This window comes from Ambystoma mexicanum, chromosome 1p, assembly GCF_040938575.1.
Source record: "Ambystoma mexicanum isolate Mex_15411 chromosome 1p, UKY_AmexF1_1, whole genome shotgun sequence".
In the NCBI taxonomy this organism is placed as follows: domain Eukaryota; kingdom Metazoa; phylum Chordata; class Amphibia; order Caudata; family Ambystomatidae; genus Ambystoma; species Ambystoma mexicanum.
Genome location: NC_090921.1, coordinates 979,354,065 through 979,367,936, shown reverse-complemented (window position 1 = coordinate 979,367,936; position 13,872 = coordinate 979,354,065). Strand labels below are relative to the sequence as shown.

At 45.9% G+C, this 13,872-nt stretch overlaps 1 protein-coding gene across 1 annotated transcript in view; it reads left to right on the top strand.

Annotated features, from left to right (window-relative positions):
- The window catches only part of LOC138566923 (pancreatic secretory granule membrane major glycoprotein GP2-like), a 195,386-nt gene that overhangs the window by 115,098 nt on the left and 66,416 nt on the right, over positions 1-13,872 (top strand). The gene's annotated exons all lie outside the window — the stretch shown is intronic.

Genomic DNA, 13,872 nt, shown 5'->3' with positions numbered 1-13,872 from the left:
CTCAAATAGGGGGGGGCTTCTACTCTGTAAAGCTTTATGGGCTGTGCAAAGCAGCTTAGTCGATTTCTTTGGTCAATGGGGAGTCATTTTAAAGCTTTCAATGTAGGGGTGAATGCCTCCCATGGTTTCAAGATCATTGGTGTTGCCTTCATCCGTACCTATAGTTTGACTCCATTGAGGCCGAGATATATACAGTTCTCCCTTCAGGCCAGCACTAGTGCTTTGACTTCACTTTTCTGAGCTATCTGCTGGCCTGGTAACCTAGTCATGATCACATGCAATTGGTTTTATGATGAGTGATTTGAGGCATGAACTTAAGTTGATGTTATATAGTTCCTAGATTTTCAACTTGTGTCAGTGGGAGGAATATTGAATCTAGTATTCCAAAGCAAAATATCAGTTTTCTTTGGACAACAAGACATTTGTTTGAATGCAATCAGATTTCTTACAACAAACAAGATGTGGGCATTATCGGTTTCTCTAGTGAATGGGTGTTGTGACATGCATTTGGAATGTAGAACGTGGGGGTGGTGGACGGTTGGTGAAAGGCTGGGGGGAGTTTGTAGTGGACGGAGCTGTGCCGGCCTGCTGCTGCTGGTGGACGGTCAGAGGAAAAGCTGGTGAGAGGAGGTGATGGTGGTAATGATTCTTGTACAGGTGGCAGACTTCGTGGACCACCATTTTGGTTCAAAGACTTGAATTTTTCCTGGACATCTCATGATTTTAGGATACAGTTTGTTCTAATCTTATTGCTAGCTGTTATCCATTGTTCATTAGCTTTAGCTTCGTTCTAGAAGTTATTACTGCCTGTTATTTGCTTTGTGTTTTTTATTTTATTTGTTTTACTCCTATTTTGTAAAGCAGTTTAAATCCAGCGTGTTCCTGGTGGAAATTAAACCCTAGCGTTTTGTTTACAAAATAGGGTTTCAAATGGTATATCCTATTCTGGGAGCTGCCATCATCCGGGCCATCTTAAGCACTTTTGGGACCCTGGGCACGGACATCTTTGTGGCCCCCCTCCACGAAACCAAAGGAATTAAGTGATCAAGAATATCTGCCCGTCCCCCCTGCCGCAATCACAACCCATAGGTTGATGTGCTGCCTCACAGCATTACACATAAGCATGTTTACTCCCTTTAATTCCCCTTACCCTCTTCATTGTTGCGCTAATCAGACTGATAAACAAGTACCATTTGGAGGCCAACATTATCAGTCTACGAAGAGGTTACTTCTGTTCTAGCACAGATTCAGGATACTCTTTATCAATAGAATCCAGGAAAGTATGCAGCCTGTAGTAGTAATTCAGGACAGTATGTAAAAGGTACATGTAACCCAGAATAGACATGTTGTCTCACAGAACGCTAACGTGCTCAAGCATGGATTGAGGAGACCAATTGGAAGGAAGGAGAAAGCTACACATACCACAGCATGGATAGTGGATATAGATTAGAAGCTACCAGGAAGATGTCTGTATCCAGACAGACTGAGATTATAAGTAGGACATGATTTTCAAATAGTGTTGCCATTAGAGATCAAAAGAATAACGTGCCTGTGGTGTGTAATATATCAATGCTCACTATTATAGTGGACTCAACACTATAGCCAGTGACCCCATGAGTGAGGCTGTTTTGAAGATCATGCCCTGAGAAGGAAATCTCTCTGAAGGGCTGACAATATTGAAAGGTTCAGGGACTGGCAATGTCAAGAGGCCAGACAATACAAGATTAAATTAGATGCCCAGCATTACCCACACTGGTTAAGGGGTGAATCTGAGATTTGTGCCAATTCTGTATTTTCTGCATTTGAACACTCATTACCAGTCCTTATCATGAACAAAAATAATTTCATTTTATAAAACCGACTTGGAAAGTACACCAATCACATTACCAAACATGACCATTTTTTAAAACAAAATATTATAGAAGGGTGTAACACAGAATGATTCTAGCTTCATTCTCTACATCATCAAGAGACATATATAAGTACCAGCATACTAATCAGTGTGATTTAATCTGGGTTGATCTTTTGTATTTTAAAGTTCTACATAGTTCCAAAACAGTTGCTTGTGAAATTGTCATTTATAAACGTACAGAAAAACCTTTGACTTTTACAAACATGCAAAGTGTTTTTTTTGGTGTGAAACGAGCAGGCTTTAAAATATGCTTGCCCAAGTCCTGCACTATCTAGTCTGCTCCCTTCTGTCTACCACCCATCCACTCAAATTGCCTACATAAGAAGAAAGATCAAGTAATGGGCTAAACAATGCCACCAGCATGCGAGGAGGCAAACTTCACAGAAGACAATACAGTAATGTGCAAGGTATTAGATGATTTGACCAGGTTCACTATATTGTCTGCTGGCAAAGCCAGGATACAAACAGGAATGCTTTGGTTCCAAATTTGGATACGTATTGATTTCTTTGACTAACAGTTTATGCTCATAGTTGGAGGTGATTGCCTAGGTTTTACCACACCCCATATGAACAAACCAATTCGTAGACCTTCACCATAAGGTTGACATGTTCGTTTTTATAGCAACTCCTACCTGGTGCCGGTACATTGCTGATAAAAGCACCTGTTGTGCTGCAAAACCAAGTACATACGCAGGCAGGTTTATAAACTTCAGACATAGGAAAGGCTCAGCCAGCTTTACAGGCACCTGTTGTAATCTTGCATAGGAACACATATCTCTGCAATGAGTGCTTAACACACTGAGCTAACTTCTTTTTTTACTCTTTTTTTACTATTCTCACTGAGCTAGCTTCTGAACCATTGTGGCACTCAATTTACCAATATGCATTTCAAATTTGGCTATTGCGAATGATCAACATAATTCTGACAGAAAGGAAAGAATGCTACAGGAGTTTTGCCGCAAGGAATGAACACACAAACTATATATACCACAGTGAACACAGAAAGCAGTACATGATGATTTCATAGAGGCAGAATGTACTTGCCAAAACAGACCGGCAATAGGTGTAGAGGCTCTGCACCATGCCATAAAATATCCTGATGTGTGCTATTTAAATCTGGTGAGCAAAGGAATCTTACTACTTTAGATCAGGCAGCCTTGTGGACCTCCCTCCAAGGTGGGGGCCCTGGGCAAGTGCCCCTTTTGCCCTCCCATAAAAACATCTCTGGCCATCATGGAGATCAAGCAAAAGACTCAAGTCTGGGGCACAAATACGAACATGTCTATACTTGGTCAACGGAGGGTGTACTGTGATTATATTAAACAAGGATTACCTGTAAATGCTCACTTTAAATATTATCAAGTAAAATACCATGAAGACTAAAAGATTCAAGATAATGATGTGATTAGAGCAACTCCTGACTTTTAGTAGAATTGGTGCCTGGACTATAAAGTACCTTATGAAAATCGGAGGCGGGCGTCGTTTATGGAAAGATGAAATTGAAAGTGGTAGGCATCTGCTTACGGGTTGTTAAATTGCTTGATCTATATGAAAAGGATATCAGATTTAATGGGAATTGTTTAGAAAGTGATAATCTGGTTTTACATTCATTATGGAGAAAACAATGTTTTAAATTCTAATGTGCTTTTATATTTGGCAAGTGATCATGTGCAAGATCAATACATTGTAGATGAGTAATTTTATAGATTTCATATAAGATTACATTTTTTTAATCAGTGGTGTATTTTATATGAAATGTCATAAAGTGACGATGAAATGGTGAAATGAATAGTGAGATATGCATGTATGCATTTTAAGGAATCTGTTTAAGGTTTAAATTGTACCCAAAAAAACACTTAAAAAAATGTAAACCGTGAAGAATTTGTTCTCAAACCCTGCAGCATGCAAGATATGAATGGTGCGGATGAGAACTCTTTGCCAGTGTAGATCTATTAAGTAGTTTGAAGCCTACCGCCCACTCCCCTCCTACGAAATTCATGTCACAGGAGGAGGCCAGGAAACCTTGCAATCGCCCATTCTATTTTGGACCGATTCCCAGTGGTCCCATGATTAACAAGTATGTTGAGATACCCCCTCAGCCAGCCAACCATATCCCCTAACCAGCCCTACCGACCAGGTGCAGTACGGATCTAGCCCAGTGTGGATGAAGAGCCACAAGCCATGAACAAAGACTCCTCCATTGACAGTCTTGACTAAAAGCACCAAGAAGGCATGTTGCTGACGTCGTTGGACACCACGACATAGCCTTGGACATGAAGCGCATGTGCCACCCGCACAGCGGGACACAAAACATGCACTTGAATGTTTGCGAGGGCAGACACACTCGTAGAGTAAGGCAGTACGCACAAGTTACAATGAAGACAGTCCTTCTTATTACCTTGAAAAGGTACACAGAGCTGAGAATCTTTGCAGATTGGGCACGCCAGCTCTAGCCAATCCGTTTAGTATCCTAGGGGAGGGTAGCAACAGGCAAGAACCAATGGTAAGCCCACCACACTGCAACATTGTTATAGTTAGTAACTTGGGGATGGACCAGGCCAGCCAACTGACATTCGGGTGCCAGTAGAATAGCATCTATATAGTACACTGTAGATAGTATAGTACTCGATACCCAATTCTGGAGAAGGGCCCAGGTTGTGACGTCATGCTGACAAAATATTGCATTAAAACTGGCCTGCGAGTTTGATGTGCATGGATTTTCTTTGTTCCTGTGCTGATCCCTGTTGGTTTGTCTGTAATAAACCACAGTTTGAACTTGCCATTGACTTGAGTCATCTGTGTATCTTGGGAAGGAAGGAGTTGGGCTCTCCATGTCCGAGGCCTTCCAATGTCCCGCTTTCATACCTGGGAGTTCTTACCACCAAGTTGGTAGCCGAGGTGATGGGTGGATGCGCCAGCCCGGCCCCAAGTTGTCTTTGCCGCCGTACCTGAGAGGCTGCGGGACCCTCGCATATTTCGAGAAGACGGAAAACTTGTGCCTGTGTAAAGGCCGTCGGGAGCCCCTTGTGAATCATTCTATCTGAAGTCTGTGCGTTGTCCAGGCAGACCAGGATGGAGAGGTGAGTGCCTTGAGGAGGACTCGGCAGCCAGGCTGCACCAGCAGACCGCTGAGTGTAAGTATTGACCCAGTCTAATGGGAACTGTGGGTTTGGGAGGGTATTGAGTATTGTGAAGTATTCTTTAGTTGTGTCGAGTATTGTAAAAGCATTGTATAGCATAGTTAGTAGGGACAGGAGCAGAGGTAGAAGTCCTTTTTCTATGTTTAGTGCACATTCGGTTCTAGAGGTAAAACTTTCTGGTGAATAACCTAGACTATTGACTCGAGAGCTGGGATGACAGAAAATATGTAAATAAGGTTATTCCTGTAGGTTGGACGTTTTAGCTCGTGTCCTAGATGTGTCCCCGTAAGGGTTAGCAAGGGAGCTGGCCTAGATTGCGGACGTGAGTCGAGTCTCCTGGAGCAAGACTTTTCTTCGCACACTGGGCAACGCAGCGAGTGCAGTTCGATCACAAGAGAATATTGGTATAATACTATGTGCTCCCATACCCTGCCTATCTTTGCATACCTGTGATGCCCTGTCCTTGGATTGCACCGGCTGATGCTGTTTTTTCCGATCAATCCTGCTTTATGTTCCAATTGACTTGCAAAAGCTTACAATGGTGAGTTGAGCATTGGGTGTGACAAATACCACATTCCAAACAAAATATTTCAGAAATGGGGTTTTGTAGATCAACTTTTTATTCTGTTTCTTTCATTTTTCAGATTGATAATTGGCACCCTAAACAAAGAAAATATCCAAACCAAAGACCAACAAAAAAAATAAGCCTAGCTTTGTCAAAGCCAACCCGGTTTCCATGTTTCCTCTTAAAAAAAGATTTAAAAATGCATGTGGATTTGGATAACCATGAGGTGTCCTGAATAAGGGAGCTCTGAGCTTGGCTTATTGCTCTTGAAATACCAGGGCTTTTGAAAATATTAGAAGTCTCTGTAAACTGTCATGGTTGGGCAGGGCAAAGGGTCTCCCGTTTCCTAAAACCCTGGACAAGGCCTCACAACATCTGCCTCTGGGTGGTCAGAAATCTGAACCCCAAGTGCCTGAGAGTTATTCCAACCTGAACATCGCCTGCCTGCCCGCCCCAAACGGCTTCAGACCAAGTTTGGATGCCAGTGGTTAAATTGCACTGCTATGCTGAGTACCATTGCACCAGCTCAGCCGCCTCGAGACAGATTTGATACACTGATTATTGCCCAAAAGACTGGCTCTACCCAGAAGGAAGAGATTAAGGTAACTTGCTGTTTTTTTTCCCGTGGCCTTGTTTGTTCTGTGGGTCCTACTAACAATTAAGACCCCATTAGTAACCTTTTTAAAAGACCTACTTAATCTTGACCAGTGCTCTAAAGACTAATGCCTGACTCCCCCATCTTCAGACCCACGTCAGTCAAGTGTCTATTCTCGTTTTTTATTCTGTCCTTGGTGGATTTCAAGGTCTTCGATTTGTATAGACCCTGGAAACGGCTTGTGTTTTATTTGGTTCCCATTGTTTGTGATGCTTCCAAGATCACACACACACTCTGAAGAGTATAGCCTGACCTCAGCCGGCAGAATCTTGGCCGAAGTGGCTATGCTATCCATGGGGAGCCGGTTTCACCTGTGATGGCTGCTGGTTTAGTACTAGTGTGGAGCGGAGTACAAGTTCTATCCACTACTCATCCCTGAGTGCCAAGTAAGGATTATTTTGGTGCATTTGCCTCTTTTCAATGTGTCTCCAAAACGAAAAAACTAAGCCTGCAATAACTGCTACTGTCATGTAAATTGTGTATAGCAGGAACATGGACAGGTGTACATAAAGAGGCACACAAGCGACGTACATGGATCCAAAATGTGCCGAAAAAGACAATGGTGGATTGGCAGAGGGAGCCGATAGGTTTGTTTTCTTCATATTACTGTGCGGTAAGTGCTGTGGAGGAAGTGTGCAGAAGGATCCGTGCGGTCCCGGGAGGATAGCTCAGTGGCAATGTGCTCGCCTTGGAAACAAGACTACACGAAGCAATACAGGTTCGATCCCCGGCTCCGCGCTTAGAAACCTCCTGGGTATTAAGCGCGTTATAAATACGCAACTAAGACATATTCCCGTAACAGCGCCTCGATGCCCCCGGGCTGTGTGAGCACTTTAAAAATGGAAATGCATAAACTTGAGGAATGCACACAGTCCCACATGTAGACGCTAACTCAACAATTGTCAATCGTAAACACTCTCTCCAAATCCCGTCGTCATGCATGTCAGTTAAGAATTTGGCATGTTTACAATTTAAACTTGTAAAATTGCCTTACTGGAGGTTAGTTTGCAACATGGCCTGCCAGCAACGACAAACTTAAATTAGAAGCTGTTTGTAGGCAACCACCACCACTTGTCACATTTTATACCCACCACGCTGAATACCCCTCCCCACCCCCCCCACCACCCAATCCCTTCTGAAACTCGAACTGTGACTAGGAGCATACAATCAGGTGGAGAATATGACGAGACCCGGAAACGGCGCGAAATGTTCGTGCCCACGGCCTGCACCACTATAATAGTGCTTTCAATCCATGTCATTGGATTGAAAGCACTATTACGGCGGCGGCGCCGCGTTCATTTTGTTTACTATAGCATCGAATGAATTATTTTCAATGCTATAGTAAGCAAACTGGAGGCTGCAACAACCGAGTTTACCTTTTTGACAGGTGGGCAGGGCGTGTGGGTGGAGCCGTGTGCAAATGGGCGGAGTCTTGTGTGGCTGTGGGCGGGGCATACATCTCAGGAATTTTGATTTCCAAATGTAGGCAGGTGTGACTAGCAGGTTCTCCTGTGCCCCTTGAGTTTTATTTGCCGTTACACAATTCGTTTGTGATTTTTCTTGGAAATTCAAGTGCTACGATGCAAATCCTCCCCCATAAGTGAAGGTTATCTGAGGGTCAAAAAAACGGTGCCACGCCCGCCTTGGTTGCCCCATGACTTCACTGGGCTTTGGTTCAAAGCAAGTAAGATCATTCAGTCTTGCTGTGTTCAGCTTGCAGGTCCCAAGTGTGCTTTTTTCGTGGCTCAATACGTTAAGCAGCATTAAATTGGGTAATAACGCCTGCAGTCCTCGCCAAATCCAATCGACCAGTATTGCCGAGGACTGTTCAGGAAGGTAGTAAGCCTTTTGAAATGTTTATTTGCACGAGTTCACTGTTGGTAGCTTCCCTCTAGGTGGCGGCATTGCGCCATGCAAATCACAATATCCTGCTAGCATTTTCAACTCTGCTTTATCTCGGTTAGACAGCCCCCGATAAAACTAATCCCAGGTAAAATGAGAGACAGGTAACATTACAATAATTGGAAATTTCATCCGTTAATCCTGAAACGTGATTTAATTCTTAAAGTATTAGTTCCGCTTGAGACGCTGCCTTTTTACCGTTCGACTATTCAGTCGTAAAAGGTTGAACCTACATTTTACCAATGGGGTATGTTTAGATATGTCTTTTTGACCCAACATAAAAACTCTGAACCAGAAGTCCATTGTCGCAGCAAAAATGTAACCGATGGTGTCGTTAGATCACCGGCAGACTATAAATTAAATTCAGAGGAATTAGAATTGGCAGGTAAGCTTTTTCAGATTTGAAAACCAAAAACCAACTGGTTTAAGCATGGTTTATGTACTTCAAACAACTTGCTGGGAGCGTTGCTTGATGGTCGATTTTGGCTGTGGTTCTAGTCCATAAAGAGCACCACTGTGAAAGGCTGTAGGTTTACTTCATCTGCTATATGAACCCACTAGCAGAAAGTACCCGTTCTGCGGACAGACATGACAACACTCAATTGTTGAAAATCAGTGATCCTGTAGGTCGCTGTTCCGATTCGCTTATTGCCGGTGCTTTACGTGGCATTGGAAATCGAAGGGGGACTCAATTAGGTGTGGCCTAAGGACATGCCCCCCCTAATGAGAGCCCCCCCTTGATAAAGGGGAGTGGTGAAAGAGGTGGAGCTGGGGCACTGTGGCATTACCTTTGATAGCTTAGCCCCCCCCTTTAAACAAAAGGGACTGGGCGCAGCAAAAGGTGAAACCACTGTGCCCCAACTCGCAGGCAACCCTTTCATTCAAGGAGCCCGCTTTAACCACTGGCTCCTCGATTGACTGTTCTGCCTGCTGCTGGTGTCTATGCACTCGAAACAGGAGGGCTGCACTGCCCAGACTCCTTTTGTTTCTGAGGAACGAGTCCTCACCCAGCATGAAGCCGGCTTAGAAAAAAGAAAAGGCAATGCCTTTTCGGATTAGAAGAAGTACTGACCCCTGTAGGCAGCGCGTGTAACCATGCAGCCTCTCCACAGCTGCCTGATGTGTCATCTGGCTGGGGCTAGTTGGGGGGGGGGTCGAGGGAGGCTGCCTGGCAGGGCCCTGGCTCAGGAGCGCTTTCTGGAGACTGCCGTGACTCGGGCCCCGGCTGGTCCTAGCCCGCTTTGAGCCCTGCTTATTGCTTGATGTGCCTTGCATTCTGAATTAAACTGCGCCGAGAATGGGTGTGTGGCTGACATGCCCCAGATCAGACGTTTGCCGGCATGCGAGTGGTGTGCTGCTGTATACTAGGACCTACTGTGCTCTCTCCCCAATTGTTGCCTCGCCCTGGCGTGGTGCCGTTCATTGCGGTGCAAATGTCCTAGAAACCGTGCATTCCAGGGTTGGTGACCAGTTCTTCTACGACCACATTGATGTTTCTCGGATTTCAGGCAACGTTTCATGTGTGAAGGTGCTGAAATCTGGGCACAGGTATGGGGTGTACAAATGGCATGCAGCCAGTAATGATCGGAAGGTCACTTTTTGGCTGGATGGGTGGGTTTTGCTCGCAAGCAGTGATTGCTTGGTCACAAATCAGCCCAAGGACAAGGTGGGCAGTTCCGGACTCGACCATGTCCCTGAACATCTCAGCAAGGAAATTGCAAAATAAACTAGCTTGGGTGGCAGGGGCCCGGCTGAGAGTGGTAGCAAATGGACTGGTGAGAGGACCATAGAATTTACACCACGATGGTCTCCACTTGTCGACCCAGTGAACAAACTTACTCTTCATGAACTTTTTGGTGGTAATACACAGTACATGAGATGGGGGGAGGTGGAGTACCCGAAATTGGACAAAAGGGTTTATAATTTGCTTTTTCCTATCTGTTGGGTCCCTTCTGGTGTACCGGAGGTTTTCGGCTGATTGATGGTTTAGAAACGATGTTCAGCCCTTGATCACTGGTGCCCCGGAAGTTGATTGGTCGCACCTTCCAAATCCTATCATGAGCGCGACTTGATCTCTGCTAGCGTACGCCCCGGTACAGTCCGGCTGTGCTACCCATTCATTGCCTGACTGCCCCTTGGGCAAAGCAAGTTGCTCCCAGACATACAATGGAGATACTGGTTTGGAGGTCCCAAGTGTAAGCTTTATTACATGAAGAATGGGTTCAGGGAGTGAATAGTCTTGCTCCCCCAACACCACTCTCCCCAGCCCTCCCGCAACTCCCTTGCCACGTATGAATCCGAGCTGTTGGACGTTGGCAGTCGGTCATTTAGTTATGACACTGCTGCGTCGATTTCCTGATCTGAGAAGCGTTTGTGTAGTAAAGAGCGTTACTAGCAGTAAAGGTTAAGATGCTTTACTGATGGACCTGTAGAAGCTCGCTGCAGTGATCCACACCCCGCATTGCACCTTGGCAGCCTTCTGCCGCTATATTTTTAGTTCACCTTTTGAGTGAAGGGTGCACACCCGTTATCCAAATAATGTGCCTTTCTCTGCTGAGCACTAGAAACCTTGCTAAATGAGGTGGTGAGTTTTTCCGTGAGTACATCCTTTATAGTGCACCCCGTTCAGAGGGCAGCCATCGCAATAACATGTTCCATGCTTGCTTTACGTGAGTACTCCACTCTGACTGCATAACCTGCACCAATGGCTGATCAGGGAACATGCTTGTTTGGCTAGTCCTGAAGAGTCCAACTTAAATCGGACTTGCGAATACTAAGCCTTAATTTCTCTTTTGGGGTGAGCATTACAAATGCTTTAGATTTCGTCTGGCAAGATGAATCGGACCGCATTGTGGCATGAACCCATTCCGGCCCAACTGCATGCCCTGCCTGCCAGGAGAGCTGCGTGCTTCAGGCGACTGTCCCCTCAACGCTGGAAAGCACTAACCAGGCCTTCCGGTCTTATTCCTGTCTCACACTTGTCACCTGGCAATAGTCCTTTATCAGTGTCTGTGCCCCTAATGAACCACAACCACCTGACTGATCAGTTCTGGTTAAACATGGCCCGGGTGATTCCTTTCTGGTGGCACTCACTTCGGTTGGGGAGCATCGATTGGCCTCCGCCCCTCTTGCCTTGCGTATCGGGAAAGGGCCTCCTTTTGGGAATGTGTTTAGTCTAGCCAATATATCATTTGTATGCCATGTAAGCGTGGAAACATTGGCTCACTTCTTTATATAGACACAAATGATTCCCCAGCAGGAGCTCATTTGATGCATCAGTCAAAACCTCCAACTGTTATATTTTTGCATAGTAGACGCCATATTCGAATGGCCATAAATGGGCCCACTTTCAGTCGTCCCACTTCTCCATCTCCGCAACCGTACCCACGCTCTCCCCGCCAAATGCTTGCTGCCCCCCCCCCCCCCCCGCAAAAAAATCGTACATGCCACTCAATAGTTACACGTGTTAACCTCGTGCTCATTGCCTATGCAACCACTCCTGATCCTCAGAGGGGACAAGCCATCTGCCTACCAATCCTGTTCTAACAGTGTCCTGTTATCCACCCATAAGGTGCCCTGCAACAAAAAACCGCCTTTGCCAACACCCTGCACGGCCCCTCGCACTCACTGCACCACCCCGTGGTCCAAGACTGCCAGGCAACCCGTTACCATGACACTGCATTACCTTACACATGGAACAGACTGTAGCCCTTGTACAGTAGCACTAAACCATCCTTTGATGGGTGCCTGGAGCTCTGGAGGAAAGTGTGGGGGAAATGTGCCTGCTCGTATCCCCATCAGTATTCACCCCACCCTTTGCTCTCCTAGGTCAGTAAAATCCCTACCTACCAAGGAACACGTATTCCCTGTTGGTGGGGGAAGGAGGAGAAAGGTGGCCATCTCTGTGGAGTATTGGGAGGTAAAGACCCCAGGAAGGAAGCCAAAAGAGAATGTGCCGTTCCTCTTCCTTCATGAGTTGTCGGCTGTGCCAGACTCCAATGCCCGTGGCGACCTAACCTATGTTTGGGGGGGACGGGGGAGGCCTTCTGCCTGGTTCTGTGGTGACCCCCTTTAATTGTGTGGAAGGCATGTTTCCCAGTGCACCGAGTAGATGGGAGCGTTAAGGACATTGCTGTGAGAAGGGGAGCAACACGGCCTCATTCTTCATCCGTTTTGGTCCTTGCAGAGACCAGAGGTCTGGGGCGGAGGGGTTATTCGAGAAGAGCACTCGAGTTAACTGGGCTTGTGTGCAGGTTCATCCAGCGATGCTACTCTCCCACCTTTCCCAGCAGGCTTTACCTGGAGTTGGAGGGCAGTACCTGGCCACCTGAAGCTGCACTTCACATCGATGCCATTCCTCTGGTGCCTGGCTGCCATTGTTGAGCGTTTAGGTTGTTTGGCAGACATGGTCTGGACATATAAGGTAAACGGTACATTACATTGCAGCAGGAGATTACTTGATCCTAAACCTGCTGGCAGGAAATGGCAGCATTGCAGAAATGTGGAGTACTTAAGTTCTCGGTGGATGCAGAGTGCTGTCTGATTTCTACATGTTGGAATGGGAATCTGCCAGCTAGCAGTGGCTACACTAAAACCTGGACCCAAGTTCCTGTGCTACGAGTTTATCCCAGGAGCAACTGATTGCAGTTGGGGGGGGGGGGGTCTGCAATTGTATTTTGCATTACCTGCATGCTTAAACATTACATATGAAGTGGTACATTATGTGCTCTTTTGGTAGTGAGGATAGCGACGCTGAGACTACAATCTATTTTCATGGCTGGCTATGCCTATCGTGAGTGTTGAAGATGTGATGGCACTTCGCATATGATGGCATTGCCTTACTGAGGCTGGTTTTTCATGTCCTAGCTGTACGGTGCGGCTTTGACTCTCATAGCCTGGCATTCTCTGGTCATGTGAGGCTGCACCGTCAGTTGAAGGCTGCGCCTGGCCAGTGATTGCTCTGCTTGGTGTGCCCATGGCACTTCAAGGCAGCACCCCTAGCTATTACTTGATTCACTGACGTTGCTTTGTTTTAGTCCCTTTTGGATAGTTGTATTCTTGTGGGAGATGTCGCTGCTTGGCATTGTCTAGGTAAGCACCTCCTGTAGTGTCGTTGGGTGCTCTTTGCTACTGAAATCCGAGCATTTTGGTGAACTTGCATCCCTGGTTTTATCCTGCACAAAGTCTCCGCAGTGACGGTCACCCGAGGTGAAAAACCCAACCATGCCAGGCAAGGGACATGTGGGTCATGAACTGAAAAAATGTTTTTTCATGAATTCCTTTTTGTGTTGCAAATTGCATGTAACCCCTTGGTTCATTTCCTGATAACCTTCACATTGTTTTGCACAGGAGCACCGCCTCCCCCTACCCCAATCACAACCTCCCCAAGAGGCAGATGGCCAATTCTTACAGATCCATGCTGTATGCATAGCTATCAACGTACACACTGTGTCAGTGTTGTGGGGTGAAAATCTACACTTTTCATGCTAAAGAGCCTGTGATGGGCTCCAAACACTAAGCGTGTGATCTTTGTGTAACCTAACGTTCACTACTGAAAAGTTGAGTGATGCATGCATTGTATTCCTGCGGCAGCTGCTTCTGGTCTAAGGTTTCCCACTTCCAGGTGGCATTCTCAAGGTCATTCACAATTATTTTCAGCTTGGAGTAGTTATTCCACCTGGGTTGGCTTCCTTATGTA